This window comes from Lissotriton vulgaris, chromosome 1_1, assembly GCF_964263255.1.
Source record: "Lissotriton vulgaris chromosome 1_1, aLisVul1.2, whole genome shotgun sequence".
NCBI classification, from domain to species: Eukaryota; Metazoa; Chordata; class Amphibia; order Caudata; family Salamandridae; genus Lissotriton; species Lissotriton vulgaris.
The window spans coordinates 1,791,027,182-1,791,043,610 of NC_141685.1; positions in this window are offsets into that span (position 1 = coordinate 1,791,027,182).

Below are 16,429 nucleotides of genomic sequence, written 5' to 3' on the forward strand. Positions count from 1 at the left end.
GGGGCGTCTATGGCTAGGGAGCCTGTTCTTTCCTTTTCTGATGATGGCGTAGTTCTTTGTTTGGATTTGTCCTTTGTCCCCAAGGTTTCATCCCAGTTCCATCGCTCTCAGGAGCTGGTCTTACCTGCTCTGTGTCAGGATCCTGCTGCGTGGGGGTGATATTCCCTGGTCTTTGCTGGTTGTTTGCCATGCATTGTGGAACTATGTAGACTGTACTCATCCCTTTTGGCAGTCTGACTCATTGTTTGTTTTCTTTGGGGTGGCCGTCCGGGGGTTCAGGGCTTCCACTACATCCATTGATCGCTGGCTGAAGCAGGTCATCATGTTGGCCTATTCCCTTTCAGGCACCCCTCCTTCGGCTGGGGTGCAGGGGCATTCTACGCAACGGGTGGCGGCTTCCTGGGCAGAGGTTCAGTGTGGGTCCCTTTCTGAGATTTGTAGGGCCGCCACTTGGGCTTCTGCTAATAGCTTTGTTAAGCTTTACTGGATTCAGAATGTTCTGGGGGATGATGCAAACTTTGGTCTGGTGGTGCTTAGGGCTATGTGCTCCTGATTCCCCTTTTCTGTTCTTTGATGTTGTTTTCAATAAATCACTAGGTTTGCTATGGCTCTGTGTCCTGTTAGTTTGGCCGGTTCCTGCTTGGGTATTCTCACTTGTTGTTTGAAGGAGAGGAGGATTGGAGGGACCTGGGGGTAATGTCCTATTACTTACCGGTTATCTTCATTACTCCGGGTCTCGTTATCCTCGTCCCTTTCATAGCATCCCTCCCTCCCGGGCTTCTCAGCTCTCATCTGGGGCTTGGTGGTTCAGGAGGAATGCTGGGTAGAGTACTGTTATATTCTCCCCATGGTGGGTGGGGGGGGGGGGGGGGGGGGTGGACCAGCATTCCTTCTTTTCTTTTTTCTATCGGTGAGGTAGATTAAATCACTTGTTGTTTGAGGGGACGAGGACAACGGAACCCAGAGTAATGAAGATTACCGGTAAGTAATAGGACATTACCGTTTCACAAGACTTCTTTTAAATAAATAAAATAAAATACGTTGCTGTTTTTTCTGATACTAGGACACGGAACAGTGCAGCAACTATGGTTAGTGCACTGCTTTACACCAAAACATAGTAAATCTGTCCCATTGTATATCCAAAAGAAAATGATATTGAACTACAATAGGATAGACTTCCCTGTACTTTAAAATGCCAAGAAAAGCATTGGAGAAATAATCCTTCGTGGTATTTAACCCCTTCCGTGCGGCCGCGATTTTTCCCGTGTGCGGCCGCCGGACGAACACGGGCGGGGCATGACGAACCCCAGCCGTCATCAGCACACGAGCACCGTAGTGCATGACGGCTGGGGTTCGTCACCAGCATGGAAGGGTTTAAAAAATAAGTCAGAAACCTGCGATCCTTTTAAAATCATAGAAGTTTTGAGAGATGGGTTTTTAATGAACCCTGTCCAGATTAGGAGCACACTGGGCACTCACAAAGGCCTTTACATCTAGATCGGATCTTTCCAAAATCATACCTTTAGTCTCTAGGTTGTTGCATTGTCTGAAAAACTGCAAGCCCATTGTAGAAGGTAGAGTTCCTGCTTGCGATTTACGTGCCATGTTTATCCTTTTTCATCTATTATTTTCAAAATTGCAGTTTTGTGTACCAATATCAGGGCGTTGAGTGTTGGAATTAGGAGCTCTTTTCCACTCAGCATCTTATTTTCTATTTTTTTGTGAAAAAAACGTATTACGAACAAATCCATCTTTCTACAGGAATTAGTTCTTCTTGTCCTTATAGATTCAATTCAAGGTCCATATTTTCATGTATTAGATGTACTCCGATTATTACGCTTTATTTACCAAGAACTTTGACATTTAATCAACTTGATGCATTTTTGTAAGTTTGGTTCACAATGAAAGGACGAAAAAGCCAGCAACCTTAAATGTGGGAAGGTGAATCTGAACCTTTTAAGCTGTGTGTTTTCACAATTTGCCAAAAAGGACTGAAATCGTAACTTTGTTAAAAATGCCACAATTTTTACAGCAGTCTCTACAACATCTAAAAAAGTATGGAAACTTATTTTGATCCTCCTTTTATCGACCCTGCGCTGCTGTGCTGGGTCAATAAATGGAGGATGGTCAGGATAGAAATGTTTTAATTTCTTAAACTCCTCCTCTGCATGCGCTGTGACACAACTATGAACCCGCTTCCAAGAAGCTTAAAACGAGCCACCAGGCAATCACTGCCAGGAAGGAAAATGCTACTGGAGACCGGGACACCACAGATATGTTAATGGCTTGGCCTCCTTTAGCGGTCTTTCTTATAGCCCCCACAGTCATTCTCCTACCCCTTCGTATTGTCACTCATCCTTCTTCCTCCATCCCTTTGTTTGCCCCACCCCCTTTCTGGCACTTGTCCTCCTGCTCTCTACATGGGCAGCTTATTTCCCACTCACTCCGCACCCCTTCGCCTGGACGTCATACTCCTGGCTGCACCTCCCCCTCGGGACTGACCCATCCCCTGTCACTCCCTTTTCACCCACTACTCCCCTCCTCCATCCTTGATAGTTTATCTCTTGTTTGCATGTTCCCTGTTACATTTTATTCCAGACCCTCGGACACTCCTCCTCACCAATGGCAATGTAACCACTCCTTCCTGTTCATCTATTTTCTACTCCCTGCCCACTCCTCCCACTGAACCAGCTTCATGCTCAATTGAGAAACATGAAATACATAGTGTTGAAGGAAGCTGTTGAAATAGCCCCCTCCTCCCTTCTCCCACGTTTCATTAAGAGGGGAGGAGGGTGTGGCATCCTGGGCCCTGGGCCCACATGCTGCTAAATCAGGGATATGGACACAGTTGGTATGGTACTGCAACTGGGCCAGGCACGTGCGCCCAGCCTCCTTTTATTGACAGGGTCACCTGACTGGTGACGCCTGTGGTGGGTGGGTCACTAGGGTGGGTTACATCAGTATTGAAACACTAGACTGTGTCCAGCCGGATACAACATCCCTCCCAGAATTTAATGAAAAACAAACAACAGTCCAACGTGTAATCAAATATATAAACAATACATAGCATCAAATGAATCTGTACAGGCCATCAGCCAGACATCTCTGGAACCTCCAAACGCATGGTTGGGATGCCTTCAGTCGCCTTGGCGATGTTTTGTTGATTGGCCTGGTCTCATGGTGTAGAAAGTCTATGTTTAAAAGTCCAAAGTTGAAGCATCCGGAGCTAGGGTGAAATCCACTTTGGATTCGGAGATGATCTGTGAGTGAGGCAATCCTGTGAGGTGACATGCACGGTGACTCTCCTTACTCCTGACGGCTGAGCGACGCTCGACTTGCCTCTCTCGCCTGGACTCCTCTGCCACTGGAGTCTCTTAGATGGCTTTCTCTGCTGGCTTAGATGGGACCGTGTGGACTGTGCGGGGCTTCGCGGGAGCCACGCAACGGCGCCGCTGAAGAACTGCCAACGGACTCACAGTCAAGACGCTCATGTGGCCTCTGAGGGTGGTGTCTTCATAAAGGAGTCTTCACCATTTGGAGTCGGATTAGGCACCTTCCTCTGGCGATCTTGTGGGTGACCAGTCTTCCTCCGTGAACTTTGTGTTTTATGTGCCTTACGTGGAACCACAGCTGACACATCTCTCCTACTCAGAGTCCCATCCCACAGGAACTTTGTCGAGGCCCATGTCCCCTGGACTGCCACGTGACTCTATGGGCTGTGTGGAACATTGCTCAGGCCACGCTTAGGGGTCGCTGATGAACTCCCAACAGGACCACGGCGAAGTCTTGTGTAGTCCCCAAGGGTGGATCTTCCAATGGCCGGGTGTGCTCGAGTTCAGCAGGCTATAGGTTGACGGAGGTGCACAGACTTTCTGGGTGATTCACCTCCTTGAGCTCCGGTTGTTCGGGGTGTGTGGATTCACTCGGGTGGTCGATGCTCCTCGGTGATGATGCACCTGGGAGGTGGTAACAGGATGTTAGTTTTCTTCAGTGGGCAGACAGGTGGTGATCTTCTGTCGGGGTGACCTTTGGGAGTGAGGAGGACTTGAGGTACTTTGTGGCACTGCTCCGTTGTCTGCAGGCAGGTGCACTGCGAGGTGTGGTGCAATCAATTCCAAGCAGCCGGTGACAGGTGAGAGTATGGTTGAACTGCGAAGCATGGAGCTGGGACACAGACTGCGCTGCTAGCAGTTTACAATAGGTCCTTCCGCGGAGCTGTCTCCAGAGACGTCTCTGCACCCCAGTGGCTGGCTTGTGTGGATGAACACCTTCCTCAGTGCTGATCCGAGTCCTTGGTCTTGTCGCTTTTCTCTGTTCCATCTTGCGCGCCTGTGTTAGTGGGCTGTCCTGTGGCGTCATGCTACTATTCTTTCCTCCTTTGTGGAGTGGCACTTTGCCACGCTCTTCTCCTTCTTCCGACCAGGCTCTTCTTTGGACGTGGCATCTTGCCACCTGTCGCATGTTGCTCCACAAGGACATTTCACTGGTCGCGTCTCTCTTGTGACGGTATTCCTTTTCTGTTGTGGCCCATTACAGGCCTGTCCTGTTGGTAGGACTTGCATGTACCTCTTGGGGACTTCCTGTGTCACCATCCCCTCCTCAGGGATTTTGCAGGGCCCCTCCTCTCTTCGCTCAAGGAGCTTTGTGCTTGCTCCATCTTGTTGGTTGCTCCTTTCTATCTTCTGGCGCACTCGTCCAGACTGTTCACTCTGCGTGAAGGGCTCCTTTGTTGCTGATCGCTGTGACGTCCGGTCACATGTTGCTCTGTTGTTGGAGCCTCCCATGCTGTGGCGGACTGCCCCGTGGGGGTGTGTGACTCCTCTCTTGCCAATTGTGGGTCGCGGTCGACTCTGTCTGGAGGCAGTGTGAGAGAGGACACTCTGTAGCCTTCGGCCTGCTGCAGGGCTTCACTGGCACAGTGGAGATGTAGAGGGGTCTCCCTTCAGCATTGCTTCTTCGTGGAGATGTCTCTCTCCTTCTGGGGTGCCTGCCTGTGCTGGTAAAAGGTGTGAGTAAAAATCCTAGGCCATCAAAAGAACAAAGTGAACAATAGAGCCAAACCAGTGGTCAAAGGAATAATCGAAATAGCAGCTTATATAAAAAACATATTTTTAATCAGTATATTAAAAATCATATAGTAAATGATCAAAAATCAGACTATATGATAAGGATAAAAATTCATCCAATACAAACAGACATTATACAAATAAATATATTACATAAAAATCATATTGGGTACAGTTCAAATTACATTCAAAAATCACAATTAATGAATGGAGTACTAAAGAAACGTAAAAACTCGACGCGCGTTTCGGCAGTGAACCGCCTTCCTCAGGAGCCACAGATTAAGTCCTGGAAATACATTTATAAGAAAAATGTTAGACTACTCTATATACATATATATATATATATATATATATATATATATATATATATATATATATATATATATATCTTTATGCAAACTTACTAGCAATATTAAAATACAATGCAACGGCATTTTAATGAGGCTAACAATATTAAATTCTAGGCTCGTAAATCCTTAGTACCTAGCTGGTCAGGACTACTGATTCGTTCACTTATCGACAAAAAATTGACAGATGATATCTTGTGATTGTGCAGTACTTAACTTAGAGAGAGAAATGTCATTCCAAAACACCCTGTCCATATAAACAAGGTTGATGCAGTTTATATGAGTTAACGTATATATATTTGTAAAATATAGTGTGTAAACAAAATAGGAGGACCCCACTCTCAATACATGAGGGACGGTGGGGGAAGTAATTGTCAGAAAAGAACAGACGTCCAGAGTCGGTGGACAGTGAGGATGGTGTCTTATTGTGGTGTTGGACAATTGGGCATAACCTTTAAGAATTATGATAATAATCAATAAACGAGGGGTATAATTCCCATGGAAAAGGCAAAAAAGTTTTTCAACACTTGATAATAGAGCAAAAAAGTACACATTTGTATAAATCTTTTAAGGGGGGGATTATGTATATTTTAAGTTCATAAGGTAGAGTAGATACGGGAAAGGGACAAATTCTTACAAAATTTGATTCAGGTATTTTGGACCAGCTCCTGTGTATCGGATTACAACATTAAGACAAATATTACACTGGTTTTTTCATTAAAAGCATATCACCACATGTGTTTGGTAACAATATACAAATTTTATTACACTTTACAAAAATATTAAAATACACTTTAAAAACATTTAGCAATAAACATAATCATCACAAATTCTTGAATAAAAAGTCACAGAATCAAAAGGTCGACGCGGCGTTTCGGCTTTTTCTAGTATGCCTTCATCAGGACTGATTCTAGACAATTAAAAATCATAAAACAACAGAGTTACCAAACAGATAATAGTGTCTGTTACATTTTTCATCTTTCTTTTGTTACATGTTGTCGTCCCGATCCCAAGTCCTCTACTACTTGTCATGGACTACACACTTTGTCTATTTAGTTACAATGCACATATTCTGTCTCTTTTATCTGAAACACATAGAAACACATGTCTTCTTGACAAGTATCAGTGGTACATTTATATTGATGTTTTTCCTCTCTTTTGCCTTCCCCTTGGAACTATATATATCCATCTTGGTATACCCATGTGACCATCAGCCGGAATTAGTACCTTCTATGATTGAATGCGTACCTTGTAGATCCAAATGGATTTATTGTCCATGTGGATGGAACTAGTTGGTTCCACAGGAAGTCCTTTTTTGGAAATCTGGACCACTGGTGGATTTGACTTTGCTAATGGTTATTTGCAAAGGTGCTCTGTCTCTAAAATAGAGATATGTAAATACCGAAGAAGAATATTGTTATACTCCAGATACAACATTAAATTTTGGCTATATCTAGCTATGGGTCTCTTTCGTATTTTACCTTAAACGTGGGTTAATTCAATTTCCACTGTTTAGGGATCAGCTTATTGTAGAATTAAAATAGGAGACTTGAAATCTTCCTTCTATGCCTGTGGGTATAAAGGCAACAATGTGTAGGCCTGTTTTGTAGGTTATTTCTGCCCTATTCATACTCCAGGACTACATACCTCAATGGGACTCTGTTCCGGCTGTGTATTTAGCTGCCAGGAGGAGCCACCGTTTTATAAAATTGATCGACTGGGACTTTTCTCCCTATAAAGTTAAAATTCATATTGTAGGATATGTCACTTAACTTTCTATTGCCTACTTTGTTTCTATTATTAATTTCATTATCATAACACTCACCGTGGGAGCCGGAGTACTGGTTGCAACAACACCTCAAAACTTTTTTCAATTAGATGAGCCTGTTTGCCACACACGATGAATATTTCGTGATTCTCCTCTTCAACTTGATGATATCTATAGGAGATTGCATATCAGGAGTTATATTGCTTTATTTAGACGCACTCACTGTTGTATATATTAGGATCTAGATTCTGTATTGTGTTTTTATATTCTATTCTTGTATCAATTTATTTAAGACATCGCACTCTTCATAAAGAAATTCCTCTAATTTAGTTTATTCCTTATTTTCACTTTTGTAATAGTGTCATTGGGGCATAAGGCTATTTTGTCTATCCTACTTTATATAAACATGTCTTATCCATCTATTTTTAGGCAATTTTTTGGGCATTTTATATAAAGGGCCCTAAAGGATCAAGCTATTTCAGCAGACGAAATGTCTCTGCAGTCTCTCTGAGTTATTCCAAAGGGTCGCGCTGTGCATAACCCACTCACCAATATAGTTATAGTCGGCCTCCCTGCTCCTTCCTTCCTGGCAGCTCGTCTCTGTTCTACGGCGCGGTGTTCTGTGGAAATGGAAAGAGCTTGGCATCTCACAGCCTAAATACTAACTGCTGAATGATGGGCGCCGAAATGTCACTGTTCCGATGGGATACGGCGTTGTTGTGTTGTCCCAGTAGTCAGGGCGACCACTGGGCGAGCGCGCCTTGTTCTGATTGGCTCGATTTCTCATTAGGACCGAAGCATATTGGATTAAGACGGGAAAAGACGCGTTACCATGGTAGCGCCGTCTTTCTATTTCTTTGCGATTGCATCGCATATTGCGAGAAAAGAAAAAATGATTCCATTGTTTATGAGGTGCATACGACATTCATAATTGGCCGCATATTTTCAGGACATTAATGTATAATATGACTATAATTGGGCGCCGAATTATCAATATTCCAATTGGATGCGGCGTCGTTGTGTTATACCCGTAGTCATGGCGACCATTGGACGAGCAAACCTCGCTCTGATTGGCTCGATTTTCTCCTTGAGACCGGAGCCTATTGGATTAAACCGTAAAAGACGCGTTACTATGGTAGCGTCGTCTTTCTATTTCCTTGTGATTGCATCGCATATTGCGAGCAAAAAGAGTGATTTCCTAGTTTATGGGGTGCATGAGAATATTCATAGTTGGCCGCATATTTGCAGGGCATCAATGTATATTATGACTATATTATCAAAGGAGCTGCGAGACACGCTGTTATGTCTAGCACACTCCGATTGGCTAAACTTATTGTTAGGGCACATCCTATTGGTTGCGATGGGGTACCGTGTCGCAATGATACCGCTACCACTCCTTTTATTATGTTAGGTCGTACAGTGTTTTAGGTAGATAAACATGTTGTTGTCACCCGATTGTCGATCTTTCATTCATTATTAAATCCTAAAATAACCTCTTTATTTTCATTTTATTTTAATTTAAATTTTAATTTTTGGGCGCATGAACTGATTGTGATAAAAAAATAAAATAATAACTTATTGCAAAAGCCCGCCTTGATTGGTTTTTGGCAGAAAATATCCTGCGTGTATGAATGTGTTACTCTATATCTTGTTATAAGGAAAATGCCTCTGTGTCCTATACAAGGCAACGTCTCTAATTTATCCTGATACTCTCACATTTTGTGCTACCGAACGCTTAGCCATATTTATTACTTTGACGTCAATATAACTATATTATATTCATGTTTACAAACTGTTGGGATGGCCCATTTTATGGGGTCTCTACCCGGGCGCATTAGGCAAATGTTGTTTATGTTTGTTTAGAATCTGCTCTGCAGTTGTCTATTAAGTTTCCCTCCTATGGTACCTTAGTTTGTTGAATAGGAGCCCATCTAATGTTGGTGACTTCATTGCGTATGACAGGGGACCTTACTCTTGGATATTAGGGTTTTATAAGTACTATTCATAGTTTATGCACTAGATGTTAGGTATATGATGGAAAGGGGCGACCACTCGGTCCCCCCGAACGTATGGTGGAGTACCCCGATCCCCCCGGGAGGCCATCTTGGGCGGGAGGCGAGTCTCGGCTGGTATGCCCGAAGTGGCGTAGCCGGGGCGCGCCTTTTCCCGCCCTGGAGTGGGTTGTCCTAGACGCTGACGCCGCCGGCCACGCCCCCGGGGGGCAGGCGGAGGCGGGTTTACGCCCGCCCGAAGACGGATAAAAGGAGCAACAAGCCAAGAAAGCATCCTCTTGTTCCTGTGCTCTGAAGCTGCACCTCCCCGCTGCACGTGAGCTCGAGACGGAACGAAGAGCCAATTTTGAGCGTTGTAATTTTGTTCTTGTTTTACAGATATCTGCGTTGGAGAATGCCGGGCAAGAATGTCGGAAAGCGGGTCGGTACCGATCAGATGCTCCGCATGCTCATAAAGGAGGTTGCTGATTTGAAGAAACAGATGGCGGAAAAGAACGGGGAGGGAGGCCCGAAGCGAATCGTCGGACCAGCTTTGCCGGGAGTAGTCCCTAGCGGGAGAGGCAAGAGGTCCAAGAGGGGGGCACCTGGGGGGGAGACCCTGGTTCCCGATACACCGATAGAGGAGCCAATCCTGGTTCCGAAGGAGGGGCACCCGATTCCCGTGGTAGTCACCCCCGTGAACGGAGAAGATATGCCTCCAGAGTTGGCTGCACAACTGGCAGCATGGTTGGGAAAGGATAGCGAGGGCGTGATGAGGCAATTGCAGGAATCTAGACAGGCTGCGAAGGCACCATCTTTTGTTCCCCCGCAGGCTCCGGTGGCTGAGATCGCGGCAGACGCAAGTTCGGCAGCAAGTACAGCACCCAGTTCAGGTAAGCGGCTACTGCCGATTGCGGGGGAGGGGTCTGTACCCTCGCGAAGGGAGAAAGTGGCCCAGCATGTTCCACTTGAAATTAAGGAAAAGATTTGGGCTAATAAGTATGTGAACATGTTTTCTTTGCTTACTGACCATTACGAGATCGAGCATGTGAAGGCCCAAAAAGAGCTTATGCATCCGAGTGTTTGGCGCGCAAAAATGGCCGCCTTTAAAGTCGATGAGAACATAGGTACTTGGGGCAGAGCATTTGGCATTTTCACCTCCATTATGGGTGAGCGAAGGCCTGAGTTGTTGACAGAATTGCCTATTTATCAGACACGTATTATGGAGTTTTCTCTGGCTTATGAGGGCAATCATTGGTTTTGTTATGACAATATTTTTAGGAAGGCCAAGGAGCACGATCCAGCTCTAACTTGGGATTGTTATGACTCCATTTCTTGGCAAAAAATGGAGAACTCGGGCATGTTAAAGGTACCATTGTTGGGGGGTAGCGGGGGGGAGTCTTCCCGCCAAACCTCTGGGACACCCTTTCGGACGGGTACAGGTAACGAGCACCACTCGAAGTCGAGTGGCAACGCAGGGAAAAAGGGGATTTGTTGGAATTTTAACAGGGGAAAATGTACAAGGCCTCAGGGGTCATGCAAATTTAGACACGAGTGTGGGGGTTGTGGACAGTCCTCTCATCCTGAGACCATGTGCAGAGCCAAAACGGGTGATAACGGAGGTAGGGGAAGCGCCAAACAGGTCTGAAATAGTCCGAGGGGCGCCTTTACCTACCCCGGTTGATACCATGGCAATGATTCCTTGGCTCAATGAATACCCGGATCATGTCTCCGCAGGGGTGTTGCGAGATGGGTTTTCGTATGGTTTCCGCATTCCAGTGGGGGACTTTCAGGGTAAAACAAGTTGTAAGAACCAACTGTCGGTCCTGCAGCATACGGCGGTGGTACAGGTAAAGATTGGGAAAGAGGTGACTCGAGGGCGGGTTGCCGGTCCATTCGATGTGCCGCCGGTTGCTAACTTTGTTTGTTCCCCCTTAGGGGTGGTCCCCAAGAAGGACCCGGGTGAGTTTAGGCTAATACATAATTTGTCAGCTCCACGAGGTCTTTCCGTAAATGATGCGATAGACCCGGAAGTGTGTTCGGTGCGGTATGCATCCTTCGATGAAGCCGTCGCCATGTTGAATCGCCTGGGGCCCGGAGCGCTGATGGCCAAATCAGACATCGAGTCAGCGTTCCGGTTGCTCCCGGTACACCCAGACGATCAGCGTCTCCTTGGTTTCACGTTTCAGGGTGGAGTTCTGGACTTTTTGGTTCCGTCCAGAGGTGTCAGGGAACAACACCCAAAGACCCCGGAGTTCCACCTGCCTTGGTGCACAAATGAACAGAAACACGGGCTTCTCGATGGTGGCGTCAAAGACCAAAGGTTTATTACTGCAGGGACACAGAAGTCACAGATACTACACACGGGCAGAATCTAGGAGCCTGTTCAAATTGTACAAAGTGGGTTGCTCCTTATATACTAGTTTTTGGCCTTCAGGCGAATTCTTCACATGTTGGTACATTCCCAAAACCTTTGTGTCATAAACAATAAATATTTGGCGTACACAGGAACCGTTGATAAAATCTGATACAAAACATCTTACGAAGAGGGGTTCCCACTAGTTCATCACAATCCCTTGTCAATATTGCATTCAAGAGCCGGACCGCCTCATCGTAAATTTCGTTACCTCCCCCTAATAAAGATTCAGAAAGAAAGGAACGGAGCCAGGTGTGGAAGATAGGAAAGCGGGATAAGAGATGCTTGTGGGTTGTAAATGGGCAAGGCTACCGGCTTCGGCCGCCTAATCATGATCAGGACAATGGACACGAAGACCAGTTTAGTAAGACTGGCCTCGGGCAGGGGAGGCAGCCTTTGTCGAGTCATGCAGCTACAGCGTGATCTGGTTTAAGGTGCACGTGTCATGAAAGAGGTGAATCTCCGGCTAAGGCTACGTGTCCTTAATCGAAATGGAGTGGTCAGAGGTTATTGCGTATGTGAGGGCAAGAAACACAAAATGGCTGCCATGATCTAAGATGGATGCCGTGGGTAGATCAGAAATGTGTTAATAAAAGGAGTGCTCTTGCTAGTAGCGTAGCGAAAACACCAGGGTATGCTAAATGGATCATTTGCGGTTCACTGATACCAATATTGTGTACTTCCGACAAACTTGAAAACACGGGTTCAAATCGTCACGGAACCGTCACGGAACCTCAGACCCTCCTTTTGCCCTTGCATAGGCAATTACTCAGTCTATGTCAGAATCTAGTTCTATGCTCATCAGGTCAGTGACATGTTGTTGTATCATCATCCTTTCTCGTGCCTTTTCTCCAAACGCAGGTGGTTTTCTGAGACAAGTTGCAGCACAAAGACTACACAGAGCAGGACCACACTGGATAATCAGGCAGCATGAGAATAGGAATACTAGGATGATACCAATGACCATTAGAACCTTCCATCCCCACGCTGAGATCAGAGTCCAAAACCACTCCATGAAGGACCAGTTTCCCTTATCTACGTGAATAGAGTCGGAAATCTTGTGTAGCTTAGAGATCGCCTCATAGACTGTTGGAGCATTATTAGGAATAAAGACACAGCAGCTCGATTGGATCATTCTGCATACCCCACCTCGATCTGCAAGTATAACGTCTAGAACCATACGATTCTGCAACGTCATGAGTCTATCCGCCTGAAGCTCAGCTGTCAGATTGCTAAGGGCACCAGCAGTTTCGGTAATAGTAGATTCAACTACCCGTGTTAGCTGACGTATATTTCTACTATTGGCCATAGGCCCCCAGAACGGAAGGAAGCCTTTGAAGAAGTCTCCAGCTTCCTGACCAGCGGTATCTTCTTTGCTGAAGACACCTCTCGCTACTCTGGTTCTGTGGTAATCAGATGAAGCAGTGTATGTCGGAGGCAACAATCGAGCAATATAACATGATCCTGAAAAGTCGGCAGGCAACCATGTATAAGCTCTGTCTCGACAAATGAAGTAGGTACCCCTAGCAGTGAGGAAGGCAGGGGAAGAGTTGGCCGGAAACACATAAGTCTCTACGCACTCACTCCTCCCTAGCTGAGCTCTCGGATTTCTCCCATTACCTTGCAAACAGACCTGACCTCGGTGAGGTACGACCCAGATTGGAGTTGAGCTTTTACGCTTGCTTTCTCCTAAACTAAGGCGATATTCTGAAGTATTCCAACTTAAATATACTCGCAATTCGTCTCTAGGGTATGATGGAGTATTATTGACGTCCTTGACCATGTCAATAATTCCCTGGACTAAGGCTTTGTTGGCAGAGTTATATTTAGTGGAACGTGGTGGACGTGGAGGATAGGTTTCAAGGGCATAAGCAAAGATGGTTTGGAGGGCCTGAAATGATCCATTGTAGCTGAAAGGCAAAACCAGATAGGGAATACCTTTATCCATAGTGTGGGGTATCAAGCCACACACCCAGCAGTCTGTAGTGTTAACTACCAGTTGGTGTTGGTGCAAGAGCTGTACAAAAGTGTTGTTAATGAACTCTGAGCGTCGGGCTTGCTCATGTTCCGGAAACGAGTGAAAAGAGTGTATAGAAGAAACAGTAGAAATGGCAGGATCAAGGGGAGGTACTGTAGTAACTGGCACAAAAATCAGATTTATACTAAAGACGATTCCACCCACCAATGTTGCTAAAATAATCAAGAATGTAATGGCACATTGCATCAAAAAGCATTTGCTATGAAGAATTCTATGAAGTCTGTTTCTGCGAACATATATCACATTTTTTCGTTGCAGCGCAGGAAGCTCCATCTTCTACAATCCGCTCGCGACCACTGATGATGTGTACGTAGATGAAAATGCCTCTATCAGCCCTGGGAGTTCCCAGAACTAACAGAAAGATCGACCTTGTGTCAGACCCCCGCAGATTCAACTAGGCACACAGCCACGACCCTACGGCTACCCAGACGGCAAGGCAATTTTAAAAACAATAAAACAATAGCAAACTTCCTGGCTGAGGGCAAAAGTTCAATATATCAAAATCACAATATATGCAGTTGCCTGCTTTATTTGTCCATTTTACGTTTTCGTAAATTATATGTTTGCTTCGCAGGTACTGTTTGATCGGCAAATAGTGTATCACTAGCAGCTGTTGCAGTGTTTAAGTTCGCAGATGGCAAAGTTTCTTCTGATGCTGGAGACAAATGTTCAGTGTTCAAAGGAGTCTTTTCAGGAGGAGAGTCAGATTTCGGAGTGTCAGTAATCAATTCGGCATCGCTGAAAGGGATGAACTTCGGTGTGCTTTCAGATTCGGAGGCACCAATTCCCTTCTTCACCCAGTCGTCGTAAGGAAGCGGCAAAGGGACACGCTTAACATGGGACGCGTGCACCCAGTGCTTGCGGCCAGCTACACGAACTGCTGTCCTCGTTACAAGCAGGACTTGGAAGGGGCCGACAAATCTCGGCTGAAGGTTCTTCGTCCTCGCGAAGTTCCTGATGACTACTTGGTCTCCTGGTTTCAGCTGATGCCCTGGACTTTCCGGAGGCTTTGGTAAAGCATCGAAAACCTGTTGATGAATAAGACTCAATTTAGCAGTCAAGTCGTAAAGGTAGTCTGTCAACATAGGATATTCTAAAGAGCAAAATTCCTTAGGCCTTGGCACACCCCAGATATTTGCCGGGCGGCCAAAGACTATCTCATAAGGGCTAAGCCCTACTCTAGAATGTACAGTTGCTCTCGTTGATAACAAGGCCAAAGGAAGTGCGTCTGGCCAGGCTAAACCTGTGGATGCTTGTATTTTAGCTATTTTCAGCTTGAGGGTGCCATTGTAACCCTCCACTAAACCAGCAGACTGGGGATGGTTCGCACTGTGGAATTTCTGTTTCAGCCCTAGGCCGGCACACACACTCTGCATAACTTTCCCTATAAACTCACTTCCGTTATCTGACCATACAATCCGTGGCATTCCGTATCTAGGGAAATATTCTTTGAGAAGAATTTTGGCAGTTGATAGGGCAGTGTTGTCCTTTAGTGGGTATGCTTCTATCCACCTGGAAAAAGCACAAACCACCACCAGGACATATTTTAAATTATTACAGCGGTCCATGTGAATAAAGTCTAACTGAATCACTTCAAAAGGGCAGGAAGGAGGAGCGAAATGACCAGCTGGAGTTGGAGTTCCCTTGCCAGGATTATGCATCAAGCACACCATGCAATTTTTCACCACTCTCTCTGCACATTTACTGATTCCCTCATTTTTCCAGACCGGAGCCAACATCTTACAGATTCCTTTCGAACTTATATGCGCTACTCCATGTGCCATCGTCACTACTGCAAGCACATACGCATCAGGCAACATCCAATGCTGCTGTTCTGTCAAATCAATCCAACATCCATTCGAGTCCAACTTGCCCGTACTTTCTCTCCATACACGTTTCTCTTCCTCAGTTGCTTCTTTCTGAATCTCTTTCACACTTTCCATAGTATCCTCGCACATCCCAGACTCAGCAATCCATCTTGCAGACGTAGCAACATACATTCTGCTCATCGTGTCTCTAGCTGTCTGTTTAGCAATTTCATCAGCAAAAGCATTCCCACGACCAACATCATCGGTGATTGCTTTATGAGCACTGCACTTTACAATCGCAACTTCAGTCGGCAAGGTTAGAGATTCCAACAAGTCGTTAACTAGCTGACCATGTTGGATCTTGGTCCCATGGGACGTAATGAAACCTCTTTCTCTCCACAACCGGCCAAAACTATGGGCCACGCCAAATGCGTACTGACTGTCTGTAAACACATTCACTCTCTTTCCCTCAGCTAAAACACACGCTCTCGTTAGAGCTATTAATTCTGCAGCTTGGGCAGAATTCTGACTCACTCTTGCAGTCTCCACAATCGTCTTCAAAGTAGTTACTGCGTAAGCAGCAGTCACATCACCATTCTCCAATTTAAAACATGACCCGTCCACATACAGCGTACCATCCGGATCGGATAACGGAGTATCCTTCAAGTCGATACGTCCTTTTGTCTCTTCCTCCGTTTTAAAACAGCAATCATGTGGCTCGGAATCACTCGACTCTTGATCAGTCGGCAACAGTGTTGCTGGATTCAATTCATTACATCTTTTGATCTGAATATGACCCGCTAGTAATGTCAGTTCGTAACCAGATAGTCTCGCACTGGTAAGGTGTTGTGTCTTCGTTCGGTTCATGAGTGTATCCACTGCATGAGGAACCATGACCACTAGCATGTTGTTCATCACCAAACCAGCAGATTGTCGAATGGAAGCCGCAGCTGCCGCTGTAGCTCTCAAACAACTAGGCAACGCTCTGGCTACCG